Source organism: Cyrtonyx montezumae, unplaced genomic scaffold (genome assembly GCF_038088225.1).
Source record: "Cyrtonyx montezumae isolate F1298 unplaced genomic scaffold, pur_monq_1.0 scaffold_18, whole genome shotgun sequence".
NCBI lineage: Eukaryota > Metazoa > Chordata > Aves > Galliformes > Odontophoridae > Cyrtonyx > Cyrtonyx montezumae.
The window spans coordinates 3,526,877-3,539,651 of NW_027071914.1; the positions used below are offsets into that span (position 1 = coordinate 3,526,877).

The 12,775-nt window shown below is 41.6% G+C and overlaps 1 protein-coding gene across 1 annotated transcript in view; it reads right to left on the reverse strand.

Moving 5' to 3' along the window:
• KCNIP1 (potassium voltage-gated channel interacting protein 1) overlaps positions 1–12,775 on the reverse strand; it is a 295,252-nt gene that overhangs the window by 252,574 nt on the left and 29,903 nt on the right. The window lies entirely within an intron of this gene.

Consider the following 12,775-nt stretch of genomic DNA (forward strand, 5'->3'; position numbering starts at 1 on the left):
CTTTTCATCATTCACTATTCTTTTCATCTTCTCTATCACTCAGCGTTGCCCATACACAGTTGGAGAAAAGGCACAGCAGACACTGATCTGCTAGAGAACTGGCTCACGTCTTGGTTCCCTAAATTTTTCTAAGTTACTTTTCAGCCAACCAGAAACTACAAGACATACTGCAGTGCCAGATTCTTTGAGGGGGATTCAAAACTCCACTTCCAATGATTACAGCTTGTTTCCAGTAATACAACTGAAGGTCTGCACAGGCTGTCAGCACAGTGCCTGTTGCCACTGCAGTCAAGTAATGAAAATCCCATCTTACTGAGTCCAAACCGAACAACATTTTGGTATTCCCTGTTCCCCCACCCTTATTGGTTAACATTTAAAAAACAATTCAGTTATCATTACAGACATCAATACACACAAACAAGCAGAATCACTGACTTGAGGGCTGGTTCAAAGCTTGCTACAGAGTGCCCATATTTCACACACCATCCCCCAGAAGCACTGCAATTTTTCATAACTGGTCCCACACATTCAACATTCAGGAAACAGTTTTTGCCCTTTAGCTGGAAATTAACTTGGATTTTGAATAAGAAAAGCAACATACTGCAGGAACCTGAGGGAGATAAAATAATTTCGCTTACAACAAAGAAATCCAAGGGGACTGCAGAAGTGCTGAGCAAGTACAACAAGAGATAACCATGATTAAACACTGGCACTGTTTATGCCCTCAAGAAGCAAGTCATAGCATTTTATCAGGAAGTTTTCAAGTTCTGTAAGGCGATTCAGAAGTTAACAGTAACGTTCATGGCACTGTTAATGAAGCTCACTAATGAAAAGCTGAGGTTTGTAAGCTCAGCACAGTCTCCATCTAAAATGAGACCAGTACAAGTGTAACTTGAAATCCTGTGTTTTCATAAGTCATCACTAAACAAAGTCTGCTGACAATCGGTCACTTACAAATGTCTGATAATTTAGACTGAAGGCCAAATTTTGGTGTGGGTTTATTCACAAAGACCAAGCAGAAAATCTTTCTTTACTGAATGCAAAGTTTTGGACACTCTTGTAATTTTACCTCCCAAGTCCAAACACGACCTCCCATTCGTCTCACTTTTAGGATGCAATGGGCAAGCATCTCTTAGTTTCTCATTCATGCTGGAGTTTTTCTACAAACACAAATAAATCCAAATATCTCCCTGGAAACAGGAAAGTATCCATATTCTGAGATCAGATCACTGATTTGATAGAAATAGACAATTTATAGTCCATTTTCAAAGTCATCTCTACTTATTTTAAAACCCTCTGGAAAACAGAACATCTCTTTCTGAAGGAAAGGATGTGCCAAAATGCTTAGTCTGTGACATTCCATTAACTCTTTCATTCTGTTGGCATGTTAAAAACAAGCAGAAAGCCAAATCATACGTCCTAGCCAAAGCACTGGTTATATTCACTTCTAGAAAGGTCTTCTGGTATTGCAGAATCTCTTAGCCTGTGTGAGGAGTACCAGTTTCTCTGGCTATTGTGAGCCAATATCAAATTCCACCCCAATGGCCTCGATTCAGCATTTATTCCTTCCTGCTTCTCTCTTATAACAGAAACCAAGAAGCTAAACACTGCCAGTGATAACAAGATGGCACAAGGCAGAAATATGCAGTTAAAGTAAGGAGAGCTGACAATTACAGAGTAAGAACTGTTGATTTCTTCTCCCCACCAAACTAATTAGTGCTATTTCCTCTAGCAGAACATTTCTCATTCACTTCTTTGAAGACTGACAGGCTCAGACTGAGATAGTTGGATAAAATAAATCCAATTTCAATGGATTTTCTCTATATTTGTATATAATCATTGACAGGAAGAGTAATTTGCCCACTGAAGCACCTTTCTGTTAGTGAAAGGTAAGCTGAAGTGTTGTAATTGAACCTAAGCAAGATTAATCATGTCCATGCTTGTATATAAAAAAGCACAAAGATTACAGAATAAAAATACTGCTAATTTAGAAGCATGGCCAATAGGAAAAGGTGGAGAAGTCAGAAAATTATTTTCTGCTTCTGTTCTGCCAAGACAGGAAGTTAAGGTTTCTGTTCCTTGAAAAAGACAATTTCCCATCAGTTCTCCCCACCAAATTCCTACTACGTGTTTTCTCCAATGCTGCCCTCCGATACTTCTTATGCAGAACAACTGAGGCTTTTGTTTCTCTATGGCAGTGCACAGCAAGCTTCAACCAACAAGCATACAAACCCACAAATCACCAACTTTGTGCCCTGATCTACCACCTCTCTCAGGCACTCTTCAGCTGAGCACTAGCACACACCCCAGGCAGCCCAGCTCTTGCATGGGCTCTTCTCATACACAGGCCAAATTAATGGCCTCCACCAGCAATAGCTCATTTAAGCTTTTAACCACAGTGAAAATCGCTCCATAAGCCTGCAATGTAGCTGCAGTTCACATCCCAGGGCAATGTTACTTGGAAATAGATTAAAGTTCCCCAGGTAAAGGAGAAGCTAAAAGAAATTGTGTTACCTTCATGAAAATTGCAGAGTAAAGTACATAAAGCGCCTACATACTGGGACTGGATTCCAAAAGAAAATTCAACTGCTTCAGGGAACTCAGGATCCACGATATTCTTTTTGATGACAACCTCCTTTACAGTAAACTTCTTCAAGAACAGAATATTAAGGAAAATACTTCCTTATATAAATCTGGCAAATGGAAAAAAAAATAAAAATAAAAATGGACTTTTCCCTTTTGAACAAGTATGGTGTAAAAACAAAAGTCATTTTCTATTATGTTTCCTTGAAGTTTTTTAATTATTTAGAAAATAAATAAAGCAATATAATTCTCAGAAAAGAATTAACACTTATTTCCATCGCTGTATTTTGTTCTATCTTTTGTTCTATTTTTTTGCATACTTTGCTCTTCTTTCTGGAGAGCATAACTCGTTGCAGCAAGGGTATGACACAGTGCTGGGTGTTAGGGGAGCATAAGAAGTAGAAGGTTGATGCCTCCCTTCTCAGTCTCCCATTCTCACTACAGTAGAGCAATGCATTGGTGACAGAAAAGTGGCCATGTGTGAGCACAGGTAATGAGGGAGGCTGCACCTTGCAGCAAGCAGCTCTCAACAGCAAATCTTCCAGCAAAGGGAACAGCATCGGCTGTCATACGGGCAACAAGAGGCTCTTCTAACCTGGATTTCAATAAGTGTCTCGTGCAAACTGAATCAACTACCTGGGGATTTGAAATCTTATTTGATAGGTAACAACAAAATAATAGACCACTAAAATATGGTGCATGTCTTGTACACAAGTTATCAATACACAGGCTCCCCAAAATACACTACTCCTATTTTCTGCTTTCATTTTCATCAGCTCAGTGAACTAACCAATACAAAGAAAAAAGCAATTTTCCTTTCATTAGCCCAACTACATATTGAGTTATACTCAGCTAATATACTGAGTGCCTTCCATTAAGGAATTACATTTCATTAATGTATTCAGCCTTAGGATAGTAAGAACGGATATATCATTGCCAGTTTATAGATGAGGAGTTGAAAGCTCTTCTTTAAGATACAGTGCAAACACTGAACAGAGGAGATTATAGAAAGTTACGCATTTTAGTGCAGCAGCCAACTTCAGAGATGATAGCAAACAGTACAGAAACTCAGCAAATGCAGTCACCCAGCTGTCTGCACCAGCAGCCCGCTGCGTGCCCCGTTCCAGCTTTCTCACACTTGCCAGACCAAGGCAGTTATCTCTCTGTGCCCAACTATAGAGCAAGGTGAAAGAAAAAACACACTGAAATCAGTCAGCATCCACCAAACACTTCAGTATCTTCTCCGGCTTTCGTATCCATTTACAGTAGTGGAAGAGTTTGAGAATTTTGAAGAGAAATAAAGCCCTGCCACAACTTTATGACAGGTGCAGCATCCCCCAGGGATGCCCAGCATGGCAGAGCTGCCTCCCACTTGGTCATTCATCCTGAGCACGCAGCCTCAACACAATGAAGCAGGATGCCAAACACACGATTCAGGACTTCTGCTTAGATTGAGTGTAAAGTGTGAGTACTCCCATGAAAATGGTGAGTTATCAGTTTGACAACCAGTTTTGTTAATTTAGTTATTTAACAAGAAACAGCCAAGTTCCTAAACTTGGCCCGCATCTGCTTCAGACATGCCAATGCTTAGGACATCTTGCCTCTTCTCACTTGCATCATTTTCAAGTGCGACTGTTCATTGTTCAAGAGCCACAGTTTCTGTTTACGATGCCCATTAAAAATGACAGCATACTACATTATGAATATGTTTCAATTAAGAAGGGGGAAGCTAATAATTTTGCAGTGCTTTCTGAAGATCCAAACAACTGTTCTCATTTCACGGCTCACTGATTCTTTAGAAGCAAGAGAAAGTCCTGGAAATAAAATGGCAACACTTACTGAACTAGCTCTGCCTTACAGCCATTACATTTTTCTTACGCTCCAACATGAAAACACCCCACATGGATGATTAGCTCTGAAGAATAAAATGAGCAGTTCTGACCACCTTGAAGAGTTTATTTTTTTCTTTTTAACTACTGAGTTGCTCTTTATTTTAAACCTAAAAGGAAACTTATAGTTTGCAAACTTGCATCACTTCTGCTTGTACAGCAGCTCTATTTGCACAGTATGCCTAGGTCAGCCAGGGGGATCTGCTGTATTTGACCACCTCCTGTATGACAGGTCAACTGCAAACACAAAATAAGATCAATTCATGCCACATAAGAACAAACTGTAAGCATGGAGTCATGACACCCCTTAAGCTTCCTCAAAACTTCAGAATGACTGCAAAGTCAGCCCAGTTCCTTGGCAGGGGTAACTGCCCTCTGCACTGAAACACAGACATAGTATCTACCAGATACAAAGAGATGGAACAAATCATTCTACAGGAGAGTGCACAGAGCACAAAGATTTCAGTACTCACTGCAGAGTGGTACAAAGTGAAGCCAGAAGCTATTTTCTCTATTGCTGCCGTAATGTTTATAGCCCTGTCATACTTTTATTTACAATACACAGCTACAGGCCTCGTATGCTAACGTTTACACAGTTTGTCTCTCTGAGCTATAAACTCATGCCTTGTCTCACATTCTCTCTCCCACTTGCAGAGAAATTAATTACACAAAAAAATTTATCTTAATCCTTTCTCTGATCTCTTCTTGTTACAGAACCTAACAATTTTAGATGCAAATGCTTCCCTAACTTCCAGTCACACCAATATTTTCAGGTTCAGGCCTTATCAAGAATCAGAGAAAATTAGTCCTCAAATTTTGTTTATTTTGGCCTCAGCCAAAGGCCTAAATACACTGAAATAAAGGAAGTGGGAAGCCAGACATTGACCAAAGAGGATTATAAAAGGAAAAAAAAAGGGGGGCGGGAGGGGGGGAAATCAACTTTTTATTCAGATAGACAGTGATAGGAAAAGTAGGAATGGTTTCAAGCTTGATGAGCAAAGGTTTAGATTGGATGTCAGGGGGAAGTTCTTCACCAAGAGAGTAGGGAGGTGCTGGAATAGGCTGCCCAGAGAGGTGCTGAACGTTCTGGAGGTGTTTAAGACCAGGTTGGATGGGACCCTGGGCAGACTGGTCTGGTACCAGGTCTGGAGGTTGGTGGCCCTGTCTGTGGCAGGAGGGCTGGAAACAGATGATCCTTGGGGTCCCTTCCAACCCAAGCTGTTCTATGATTCTACGACAGAACTTGTTCAGGTTCAAAACAGAATGCCTGCAGTTCAGGAAAGCCTGCTCCCAGTATTGTTTCACTTCTCTTTTTCTTCCTCAAATTATGGTCAGAAATTGAATATTAACACCACACACCAAGCAAGCTTCAGAAGACATCTACATTTTTATTTTTTTATTTTTTTTAGATGTTAGAAAGCAGTATATGCAGAAGGCTCTCAGACCAGCAAGGTCTGCTGCCCCAGCTGACCCTAACCAGCCCTGCCCTGGTCCGCTACTCTTTCTCTTACTCACTGCTTCCTGGCAGCGATCCCCTCTCCGGGTGAGCCAAGAGAAACTGTGCAGTGCCAGTACTGCCCCAGCAACAGATTTGCACACAAACTGCAGCTGGACCTGTGCTCCAAATGCTAGCTATGGGTAACAGCACAGCAGCTGCCTTTAGTGCTTGCAGATTGTTTTTTGGGTTAGCTGTCAGGGATTCAGTGGCCACCTGGACCTGCATGTTTGCAGCGCATGAGTGAAAATGAAACACAAGGTGATGTGCGGTGCCAGATGAAGAGCATGGCTTCTCTCCACTCAAACAAAACACGAGCATTCCTCAAACCAAGCCAAAGCACTAACACCACCTTTCAGTACACCAAGGCACCACAAAAATTTACTCCACTTTGTCTTAACATGCACAGGTTGTGCGTTCATTGTGCAGTGTAACTCCTCAATGCACCAGCTAAGAAACAGATCCGCTGTCACACACTGGAGATTAATCTGAATTAAGGACAGCAGTCAGGAGACAGCCAGTCATGGACTCATGAATTCAGTCAATGGCATTATTTTGTTTCCTGCCTCAACTCCTGAATCACTCAACCCAAAACGCTTTCCTAAAATTCCTCATTAGAAGCACGACCCCTTGAGCCCAAGTATGCATCTTGGATATTTCAAAGCTGGGTTTCAAAATATTCAACCATGATAAAGAAAAAATAATCCAACCCAGATCACGTTTTAGCCAGGAATAACTTCTGTTTATAAAGCTTTTTCCAGACTTGGAACGTCATTCTTCAGATTTTGCTATATCACTTCTTAAATATTAAAAAACAACCAACATCATAAATCTTTCCAATCTAGATGACAGAAGCAGGCTTCATCTGAGATAACTGTCAGACCCTTAAAGCTAAATCCAAGTCAGCTTTGTACGCTCTCTTCTGCATCAGTAATAACTGAAAAGGTACAATGAGTGGAGAATCATCTGTAATCTTCAGACAGCTTAAACTCTCTGAACACGCTAGCTTCAAATCTTTTACTACAAGCAAGCCTGAATGACCAGCTCAAGGTGAAACAACTACTTATTGGTTAGAAGGCAGAGTGGAAAGGATCCTGTACTTGTTTACAGTACTAAAAACACTCCACGTTCTTGCTGAATTAACTCATTTCAGTTCCTTTAATCTATCAGTAAGGTGCTTCTCATTGGACTAAGGCATCCAATTCTCAAATCCTAAGCATAAGCACATCACATGATTTCCATCTTCTGCAAGAATGCGAGCCTGCATCACTGCAGGGCATCTACCATTAACATCCAGACCAAATATTCAAGTCATGATCATGGCCAGCCCATCCTGTTCACACTCTGTACTAACAACAATCTGGCTTATCAGAGGAGGGAAAGGTCAGGAAGAAAAGGTTCCTTTATCTTCAAAGACAAAGTACCATATTTCCACTGCAATAGGAGAAAAATAGGTACTTGATCTTTTTAGATGAATCGGGTACCAACAACAGTCAGACCACAGCAGCAAAAACTTTATCACACATTTCAACTTCATTGCTGTATTTTGCAGCTGAGGTGAGCATTTTGCAGATGAGCTGAGGTCACTGCAGCTAAGCCCTGCTGGAAACTACCCTCCTGTGCTGCAAAACTCCTTAGTTAGGAGGATCCATCCTTTGGCAAAGATGACCTGCATGCAGATCAGTACTTTCCAGCAGCATCCATCCAACAGTATGCCCCAGCATTTCCCATCTTCTTCTCTGTTAACCACCAATACTTCCAGCAAGCAAACCGTATCTTTTGGTACACAACCAAACAGAAGGTGTGGACTCTCCAGGCCCTAAAAGAACAAACAAATCAAGTTCTGAAGCTCATTGAACACCCTTACTTGTTCATCCCTGCTGCAAGACTCATGCAGCTTCATAATGAGACAACATTACGAGAAGAAAATAAAATGTTTGATATACTTGCACATACAAAGTGTATACACACATGCACATATAAGCAGGCATTCACACAACAGAGTCCCCAATCTTCTTTTTCTCTCATGTGCTCTGCTCTTTCTTCCTCCAGCTCTTTGCTAAAACATACTCTCCTGCTTACACACTCCCTCCAGCCTGCTGAGGCTGAGCTCTTCATCCTCATGCCACAACACATGTTCTCTACACAACAGCTATCACCTTTCTGTGTCTGGAGGAGAACTCTGGTAAACAGCACAGTGTCAGACACACAAACCACCAGTCCACAGTACTTCCATAAATCCTATCCAAAAGGCCTAACAGATTTCTAGACCAAAAAGCTGTACGAAAGCAGTAGGAGAAGCAGCTCAAGACAAATCCATGGGGATGTGGCTGCAGTGTATGAGAAAAGTCAGCCCCTTCAGCTGCAGTCAGCCTTAGTATTGTGGTTTCCTGGTTTCAGCAATTAATTTGAAAAAGGACAGCACTCTTTCATACCTTACCATTTATGGTTACAGAAAGCTTCTCAATAGGGGAACTAAGTTATGAGTTCGGCCACAGTAAAGAAAACCCAGAGAAGTACAAGAAAGAAAAAAAATCCCTTCCAGCTCTCCACTGCTTTATGTTGGACAGAAAGGTGTTAGACTGAGTCTGTCACATAACAGAAGTTGTTCTTCCACCAGGAAAAGCAGAATTTCACCAAAAAAGTAAGTATATTTTAAAATATTTTTTGTTTTCCCTGTAAGCATAACAATAGCTTCGCTTTCTGGCAAATATAGAGCTTTTGGAAGCAACAGTCTTTCTAAATCTCCAGCACTACAGAGAAAACCCACATAATATTTCTGTAGCACATGGGCAAGTTGGAACTGAATGCTAATAATTATGGAGCGTTACTGGACTGCAAATGCAACAGCTATTATTTCCACAGAACCCAGAATGTTAGGAGTCTGCAGCCCTCATAGGATCTTTAATCTTCGGAGTTTCATGGCGGGCGGTGCTCAGCACTCTGTAGCATTCTTTCATTGACCACGCTTGTTCTATCACCAGGGAAGTTAGAGATGAACCACAGCTGAACTCTATGAGGCTTTTCTGAAAAGCTCTCTTAAGCTGAATTGTTCAGTACAGACCTGTATTACAGAAAAACCCAAAGCAGCAGTCCACAGAGAATTCAGAAGTGCTAAAAACTCATCAACTATTTGTTAGTTTTTATACTTGGCGGCTCTTGAAGACAAACAGGCACAGAATCTTTGACTCCATTCATTTTTAAACAAACAAACAAAAAAACCCTTAATTCACATTAGTATCAAAGTGGGTAACTTAAGTAAATTGGTGTGATGCATTTCATAAAATGGATGCAACTGTATTACGTTATGCAGTCCTAATACTGAATCTTCAGGATTCCCACAGAGCTGCATGAGTGCACTGCAGAATCTGATTTTCCATGCAGATTTACACTGAGTTCAGCATCAATTCATTCTATGAGGTACACCATGTTTGCAGTCCCAGAAATGCAGAATGCACTGAAAGTAATGGGCTCTTATTTCACAGTGAACAAGATTGGTGCCCTCTGGTCACAGCATGGCTGGGGAAAGCAGACCTGTTACCAGCAGTACAATGTTTATAAATGCAAAGAAATGAAATTGGGCAGGGGAGGGAAGGAGGAGCCAAGTGCCAGTGTGAGTGCAGATCTAACTTCAGGGATGTAAACATAAGGACGGGAGAAGGAAGACGCGCTGAAAACATTCATAGGAACAAATAAGCAAACGTCAGTGATGAGATTAATTGTAGTGAGAGACACTAGTAGATACGTAAGGTGTGTATCTCTACCACACCATAATAACCAGTAGAGAACTTATATTAACAGGACTAATATTTACAATTGCCTCCCGGCTGACACACCAAGAGATGCTGCTGACACCCCCTGGATACTGCGGTTCCCAAGCTCAGAGCAGTCTGGCACAGCCTGGGACAGAGGCCTACCAGCTTACATAGCTCACAGCACAGGGAACTCCTCAAGAGATGGGAGAGGAGGCAGGGGCTTCCCACTGAGTATCAGGCACATCTGTTAGTCAGAGCAGGGGACTCTGTTCCAAACCTGAGCAGATGGCATCCTTAGGATTATCACCAGCAGCTGTCAATGCAGTGATTATGCATTGAAATTGCACAGCTAATGTACTGTATAATTTAACTAGACTGAAGGAGAAAAAAATCATGGAGAAGGAACATTATGAAAAGATTTGGAGCTTGTATTTTCCTAATAATTACGGAGGCACCCTGCAATCTTCAGTGCAGAAGACACATTTAGATCTGCTCTTGAAGGACAGACTAACCCATTATATACTCCAAGCATCTTCCAATCCAAATAGGCACAGAGACTTCCTGGGCCAATTGAGTCCTCAGCAGCACTTCATTTTTCAGAAACTTAATGATTTTGTCAGAGGAAACATTTAATGAGCTCTTTCAACATTCCTCCCAACGTGCACTGATGGGGCTAGGAGATGGAAGAGAAGAACTTTTCAATCTGAAATATTAACCTTTTGAGCACTGGTGAAAATAAAGTTTTTCTATATATACACAGGATTCTTAACAACTGAAAAAACAACAACAGAGCTTACAGCACAACATAAGGATATCTGTATGCAAAGAGGTGAAAAAATTACTTATCCTAAAGAGGTAGTCTGGCAGCTTAAAACACTAAGGAGGGATGAGCTGGTACATGAGCTGCGTATGTGCCTGACATGCGAGTGGACCAGTGGGGTAATTAAACATCTTATTCATTTTCTGGTTGATAGTCTTATATTTGTTGTTGTCCACGTAAGGAGGTGGTGGACTAACCAAAATATCCCAATGTAACTGGGACAGCTATATAAACACTGTAGCTCAAGTAAAACTTGGAGAGTAACAGCACTAGGCAACAAGTTATCCTCAGGTGACACTGAGGGAACCAATTTTTCCACTCTCTCACTTTCCCACAGAACTGATTGAAGATTAATCATTCTTACTGCACATAAGAATTGCTAACAAAGCAGGTTTCCAGTTGGCTGCCACCAGCTTCCCATCGTGGCTGGAGGACCACATGGCCTCAGGGCCTGTGCCCTCTGTTCCATCTTGCCCCCTGTCCCAGCTGCACAGTAGCTACGGGCAAGTCACACGCTGTGGTTTTATATCATTCATTATAAATGCTGTATGGCACAATGTTCCAGTGTTGTGAACATTTTTATATTCTTCATTTTTGAAAATGCTGCATTCCTATTCTTCCCCATGCAGAAATGCAGGGGAGGTGAGAATGTCCCAGAACAGGTGTCAGCAGCAGGCACATGGTGCAGCAGTGCCTTAGGGTGTCCCTTACTCTGTGCAGGTTCATGCACACGTTGACAGGCTCAGTGCAAGTGTGCTGACAGAGTTTGATACCAGCTGTTCTAAGTTACAGCTTAAGATAGAAATCCACAGACCAAGAAAAACACAGCACATTTAAGAGTATTTGCTCACATGGCTGCATGGACTTCTTGTGTTAAACACAAGTTTCAATAAGCAGGTCATATCCATCTTACAGCAATTTCCAACTGAAGATTTCTCCCTTCTAGGACAACAGTGAATTATACACAATCATCAAAAAGACAAAGACCTTAAAAATGCTGTAAGCCAAATCCTGAGTGGTCCTTGATGTATTATTTAAAAGCAGAATTAAACGCAGTCCACAACAAAATTCACTATTCCAACAATAACAACTCCTAGTGATCCCTCAAAGCAGTCTTTTCCTTTATGCCCTATGCATTAGTACCTTTAAAAATACATATTTTTAAAAAAATTAATATCTTGAACTTGCTCTTTACACTTTCATCAATGAAAAACACAACCAATCAGAATAAGAGCAACGTTCAAATTACACCCACACTCCCCCTGTTAGGAGGTCTCGGTGCCTTTCTCCCATCTTCCCCCAGCCACGCTGTTCCCAGCCCCACAGCTCTTCCAGCCTGGCACTGCTGGAGTTGGACTGCTCACGGGTAACAACAGCAGCTGTTCACCAACTTAGGCTTGTGGCTGCCTTATGCTTTATCTAAACTCATTTGCTCCATGGATTAGCTGAACACTGGTGGATTTAGGTGGATACCATGCCACACTGAACACCAGCTTACAGACAAAGACTAAATAACCACGCCACCTAAAGCCAAAACTCCGAGAGCACCTTAACTACTACATGAAGCTATGCACTATTGACTTGCACATGAGAACAGGACCATGATCTGTTGTGACACATACGTAACATTCTGCCTTTCTCCTGCACTGCTTTGCTTTCTTCTGTGCCCAAAAACCCATACACATTTTGCCAGTCTGTTTCACCTTCTCTAACTGTGGCTCACACCATGCTTTTATTGAAAAAATAAACACCCAAACCCTTAGTTACATCTGTCAGTGGGGCACGGATCCTGGAGATGGGTTGAACTCTTTGTGATGGTTGTGTCTCACTTTGATATCAATCCTATATAATAATAGTACTGATTTAATAGCATGCGGATTCACAGAAATTATTTTCAGATTCTCTCCATTGAAGTGTCAGCAAAATAACTGGAAATGGTATTCAGCAAGGGAGCGTGGGTGAGATGCCAGGCACACCTGACTCCTACTATGACACCAGCACTGCAGGGTTCATCCCCATCCATGGCTGCCAGCAGCAGTCATGCCCCTCTGCCTGCAGAGGAGCAGGAGCAGCCCTCACCGCTGTCTTCTCAGACCCTGTCCAGTTGGGTTTGGTGGCATCATACTACTTGTGCCATGAAAATGCAGCTTTTTTGCCCATGTAGTTGGATAGCAGGCTTCAAATTTTTCCAAATGGACAAGGCCATGAAAAATGTACATTGAGAAATCAAAAC